Source organism: Dermacentor silvarum, chromosome 1 (genome assembly GCF_013339745.2).
Source record: "Dermacentor silvarum isolate Dsil-2018 chromosome 1, BIME_Dsil_1.4, whole genome shotgun sequence".
In the NCBI taxonomy this organism is placed as follows: domain Eukaryota; kingdom Metazoa; phylum Arthropoda; class Arachnida; order Ixodida; family Ixodidae; genus Dermacentor; species Dermacentor silvarum.
Window position 1 is genome coordinate 388,849,965 of NC_051154.1, and position 6,373 is coordinate 388,856,337.

The window sequence follows — 6,373 nt, forward strand, 5'->3', positions numbered from 1 at the left end:
TCGGAAGTAAAGGCCCGTGCTAGGTCGCGGCACTCTTCTGCATGTCTGACCGTGGCAGAAAATAGGCACGCACTTGGATGCATCCGGCCGGTACGGCAGAATTGTGTCGATGGTGTGCGAAGCGTGCCGCCCATACAGTAAAAAATAGGTTGAAAATCCGGTGGTGGTATGCGTAGTGGTGTTATACGCGTAGGCAACGAAGGGTAGGATGACGTCCCAGTTAGTGTGGTAAGAGGCGACGTACATTGAAAGCACGTCGCTGAGCGTACGACTGAAGCGTTCTGTGAGACCATTCATTTGAGGGTGCTGCGCCGTAGTTGTGCGATGAATAACGTAGCACTCTTTGAGAATGGTTTCAACTACTTCCGAAAGGAAGGCGCGTCCGCGATCGCTGAGCAGTTCTTGAGCTGGACCATGCCGCAGAATGAATCAGCGAAGCAGGTATATGGCAACGTCGCACACTGTAGCTGCCGGGAGGGCGGCCGTTTCGGCGTATCGTGTGAGATGGTCGACTGCAACAATGGCCCAGCGGTTACGAGCTGATGTCAAAGGAAGTGGTCCATACAAATCGATTCTAACGCGGCCGAATGGCCGGTTAGGGCAGGGTAGAGGCTGCAGACCAGCTGGTGAGAGCTGGGGTGAAGATTTCCGGCGATGGCAGTCGGGGCATGAGCGAACGAACTTTTGAACATAGTTGCACATTCCTCGCCAGTAGTAGCGTTGTCGGAGGCGCTCGTAGGTTTTGAAAAGTCCCGAGTGTGCACACCGTGAATGAGAGTGGAACGATGCGCAGATTTCAGAACGCAGGCTTCGAGGTACTATTAATAATCACTGGCGGCCGGCAGAGGTGTAATTGCGTAGGGGAAGTAGGACGTCGCGAATGGCGAAATGGCGATGACAGCAAAATGACGGCGCCACGCAAGAGTGGCTGGCTGCGATGAAGGATCAGTAAGGAAGTCTGTGATTGAGGCAATCCAGGGGTCCTTGCGCTGCTCGGAAGCGATGATCCCAATGTCGATGGAAGAAACGTCAAGCAGGGATAGTGAGCAGCATGCATTGTCGTCTGGCAACGAAGAACGTGAGAGTTCGTCAGCGTCAGCATGCTGGCGCCCGTTGAGGTACAGTGCGCGGATATCGTAGTCCTGCAAGCGAAGTGCCCGGCGGGCGAGACGGCCTGAGGGATCCTTCAATGACGACAGGCAGCATAGTGCATGGTGGTCCGTGACGACATGAAATTGACGACCATACAAATAACGCTGGAACATAGTAAGCGCCCAGATGATTGCCAAGCATTCTTTTTCCTTGACGCTGTAATTGGTCTCGGCTTCAGTAAGCGTACGGCTTGCATATGCCACAACATATTCAGGAAATACTTGTTTGCGCTGCGCTAGGACAGCGCCGAGGCCAGCACTGCTGGCATCTGTGTGTGTCTCAATAGGTGCCGTTGGGTCGTAGTGGTGCAAAATGGATGGAGACGTCAGGAAACGACGGAGCTTTGCGAACGCTTCGTCGCACTCGGACGATCACGAATCGAGGGGTCCGTTGCTTCCAAGGAGCTTAGTCAGGGGCGATATGACGGCGGCAAAATTACGAATCAAGCACCTCAAGTAGGAACACAAGCCTACAAAACTGCGCCGTTCTTTGACAGACGTCGGTTTAGTTAATTCGGTGATGGCACGATGTTTGGCTGGATCGGGGAGGATTCCATCCTTCGAGACGACGTAAGCTAGTATCGTGAGCTGCCGCGCTGTAAATCGGCACTTCTTTAGGTTCAGTTGTAGGCCAGCGTTTGTTAGGCACGTAAAAACACACCGGAGGCGTTGAAGGTGCGTGGTGAAGTCAGGGAAAAAACAACACCGTCGTCTAGGCAACATAAGCAGGTGTGCCACTTCAAACCGCACAGAACTGTGTCCATCATGCGTTCAAAGGTTGCTGGCGCAATACAAAGTCCAAACGGCATGACGTTAAATTCGTATAAGCCGTCCGGTGTGACAAAGGCTCTCTTCAGCCTATCGACGTCAGCCATGGGCAATTGCCAATAGCCGGAGCGTAAATCTACATGGATGGATGTAAAACTTTTATGAAAGTCCTGAGGTACGCGTCTCAGCGTGCAACGGGCCGCTCCCACGTTGGGACAGCCAGGCCATGCCCGACCGCCGCATCGTGGGCCCTCTGGAGAGCCCATAGTTGCGCCCGGCATCGGGGCTTTTGATAGCGGAGAGCCACTTGTCCTCATTGATTTGTTCCGTGCCTCGCAACGAGGGGCAACGCCAAAGCATATGGTTCTAGCCTAGCGAAGTCACTGCAGTGCCAGCAAGAGCTTCTGGCATAAGTGTCGGGATAAAGCTTGTGTAATAAAGACGGGCTGGGATACGAGCCTGTTTGCAATAATCTGAGGGTCGATTCCTGCGCTCTATTTAATTTCTTGTGAGGAAGGGGCAAGTTTCTCCTCCCGAGATAAAAGTGCTGCGTAATTTCGTTATATGTTGTCGGTTGATCTCTGTTCTCCACTACTGCGGGCCGGCCGGGCGGTTCTCCATGATCGCGGAAAGCAAGACCTCGCGCCTTGGAGTGGGCCAGCTCGTTGAGGTTTGTGGGGCCTCCCATGATGGATCCCATATGAGCGGGAAACCACGTGAGAGTGTAGGTGGCGATGCTTTTGCCGTCGAGGATGCGACAGGCTTCCTTACACACGGCGCCAACGCTGAAGGCGCGGATGGTTGCCCTGGAGTCGCTAAAGATATTGGCATGTTTGTCGTCCAGGAGGGCCAAGGCAATGGCCACTTGCTCGGCCGCACATGACAACGTGCTTCGTACCGAAGCTGCGTTAACGGTCGAACCCCTGTGGTTGATCGACACTACTGTGAAATTTTTGCTGTGGCCATATTGGGCCACGTCAACGAAGCAGCCGATGCCAGGGAGTTCTGTCACCCGGCATAGGAGTGCCACGGCCCTGGTCTTACTTCTTTCCACGTTGCACTCGGGATGCACATAGCGCGGGGCGGGGGATAGGATGACATGGTATTTCTGCTCTTTCGGAAGGCCGTGGTAGGAGTCTTCGACCTTAGCCGGGGGGACGCCCATCTCTGTTAGAAGTGGTCTGCCCGCCGTGGTGCCGGAGAGTCTGAGAATCTGTGCCCTTTCTTGTGTTTCTGCAATTTCTTCCCGTGTATTATGAATACCCAATTGCAGAAGTCGATCGGTGCGTGTGCAGTTCGGTAGTCTGCTCTTGACCCCCTTCTTATCATGGCATTTAGCTTGTCTAGCTCGGCCCTCTTCCAGACGTGTATGGTACGTGAATGGCATAACAAGAAAGCGTGGACTAGCCTTATCAGATTATCTTCGCTCAGGCCTCTCCTTCTGTTAGCTACCCGCTTGATTATACCGATGACGCTATCCGTCTTCTTTGCTAGTTTGTGAATGGTGATGCTATTGGTGCCCGCCCCTTACAGTGTCATTCCCAAGACTCGAATGGACGCGACTTTGGGAATCGGATCTCCGCACTAGATGTAGAGATTAATGTCGATTTCGGTGGGGGGGTTTCCAGTTCTGTGATTTGCGGCCCTTTAGAGTTGGGCTGTAGAGAAGGAGTTTCGATTTCTTTGGGGAGTACCGGAGTCCCGTGTTCGTTAGAAAGCGCTCTGTAGTGTTGATCGCTTCCTGGAGAGCGGCTTCGACTTGTCTGTCACTGCCTCCCGCGCACCAGACAGTACTATAGTTGAAAAGAATTCAGCTCGTCATAGGCTATCGATAGTGTCATCAATTTGCAGTAGCGGGTATAGATCTTTGCGAGTGATCTTGCTCAGGCGCCGATATGATGGTAGCCGTCTGCCTCGTGTGTTGTCAAGTATCGGGCGGCGGTTATCTTTTATTCGTTTAACGCCTCGGTTGTTCTTTTGATTTATTTATTGTTCTTTTTTTCTTCACCTTTCCGCTTATTGTGTCGCGAGTGTAAGCAAGCCAGACTAACCTGATGTCTCTTTCTTCCCCCGGTCAAGTGCATTCCCCTTGGCTAGCTTCTATCCCTCCGCGAGAGTGGCCGATAGACTCATTTTTACACAGTGGCAACAAAAGTGTTCCTGTGGCTCTTGTGCCTACAATTGGGGGGGATCTATACAGATGAAGAATCCGAAAGCGATTCAGATGTGTCGTGTTGTCGAGGGGTTCGAGGAAGATGGAGAGACGTCAGGTTTTACGAGCACGAACGAATGACACGTTTATTGTTACGCCATGTAAGTCTTTCTCCCCGTGAGCCCCTTGTAGCCGTCCCTGCCTTCCTAGCGGTGGGGGTCCAAGCAGGTATGTGGCGCCCTCTCTGGAAAGCGTTAAGAGTTCTCATGACACGACACCTTCCCCTTTTGAAAAGACAAGCCCTCAGCTTGCTCATAGGTTCAGGCGTTGCGGTGGTATATTGACTCGGTCACTGCGGGTGGTGTAGTTGGTTTCTTCTGCACAGCCCGTTCCTGCTTGGTTCGGTGGTGCAACTTCTGGCACCTCTTGCAGATGTGCTTTTGTGCGACGAACGCTTCCTTTGGCCGTTTGCACAACATAAGATCTCGGTGCATTTGACTCTCCAACGATGGTTCCTTGTTGTTGGCTCCCTTCTCTGATCTGGACAATTGTACCTGGCTGTAGCGGTGGCCTGTCTCTTGTTTTACGCCTCCTGTTGTATTGTTTGGCTTCTCGCTCACGAATGACCGCATTGTTTTGCCGGAACTTTTGCTGGTATTCCCACTTGGGCTCAAGTGTTCCAGGCAGAGTAGGGACGTTTGTTTTGAGCTTGCGGCCCATGAGAAGCTCAGCTGGCGAGTAACTCTCGGGTCCAGGTGTAGCTCTGTGGGCAAGAATGCTTTCCGCAACATTCGTGGATTTACGGTTGAAGTTCTTGGCAGTCTGAACAGCTCTCTCAGCTTCGCCATTGCTTTGCGCGTAATGCGGGCTGGAGGTCACATGTCTAACACCCCAACTGCTCACAAATTGCAGGAACTCGAGTGAGCTGTACTGCGGGCCATTGTCGGACCTCAATATGTCCGGAATGCCATAGCGAGAGAACAAATTACTAAGGAACTGCACAACATGTTTGGTTTGTGTTCCACAAAGCTCTTCCAGTTCAAAAACCTTGAGTAGTCAACAGCTACTATGTAGTTCCTCCCTTCGTGGTGGAACAAGTCTGTGCCGACCACTTGCCGCGGGCGTTCTGGGAGCGGTGTCTGAAGCAACTGTTCATTTGCCACAGGACGGTGCTTCGTGCAGGTTGGGCATCTCCTCACGTACGTTTCAACGTCCTGGCTGATTGCTGGCCACCAAGAAGACTCCCGTGCTCTTGCTCGGCATCTCACAACTACTTGGTGCCCTGTGTGTAGTCGCTGCAGAACTTTGCCTAATGAAGGGGGAAAGACTATCCTTGTGCCCCGAAGTAGGAGTCCCTGTACGACAAACAGTTCATCGGCCACACTTGCATACTTGCGCACCTCAGGTGCCAGCATTTCTGTTTTTGGCCATTTGCAAGTGCAGTAGTGCATGACCAGTGATGTCGTTGCATCTTTTTGCAGCTCGACCTTGGTCCTGCCCAGCATCTCAGTTGATGCTGGCAGCTGCTCAATGGTCAGAAGTTCATACTCTTCTATGACGGATGCAAGGCGTTTGCCGGAGCACTGCAGCGGTTTGCGCGACAAGACAACCGCTGCGTGCATGTCCTTTCCTGGTATGTGTGAAACTCAAGCACACGCATGCGAAAGCGCTGCAGTCGTGGTGTCATTTCGTCAATGCGTTTTGTTGAGAACAAAGGCACCAAGGGTTTGTGATCAGTCTCTATGCTGAACTGCAGACCGAGCACATACACCCTGAAACGTTCACACGCCCATGTTATGGCAAGTGCCTCCTTCTCCACCTGAGCATCCTTTAGTTCTCTCGGTGTCATTGCCCTGGAAGCATATGCCACTGGCTGCCGCTTGCCGTCATTTGTTTAGAGCAGAACAGCTCCCAAGCTATAGGAGGAGGCGTCAGCTGATATCGTCAGAGGCCTTTGTGGAACGCAGTAGCACAACACTGGTGTTGTTGTTAGGTCATCCTTGACCCGATCGAAGGCTTCTTGTTGAGTCTGATGCCAAACCCAAACTGCTTCATCCATCGGCAGGTCTCGCAAAGGTTTCGTCTTCTCGGCCAGTCCCGGGAGAAATTTTGCCAGCTGGTTGACCATGCCCAGGAACGACCTGAGCTCGGTGGTGTTCTCTGGCGGTGGCATCTTTCTGATGGCTTCAGTTTTCTCCTGGTCAGAAACGATACCCGCTTCATTCAAGATGTGCCCGAGAAACTTGACTCTTCTTTTGATGAATTAACACTTGCGTGCATTTAGAGTCATTGCTGCGTCCTT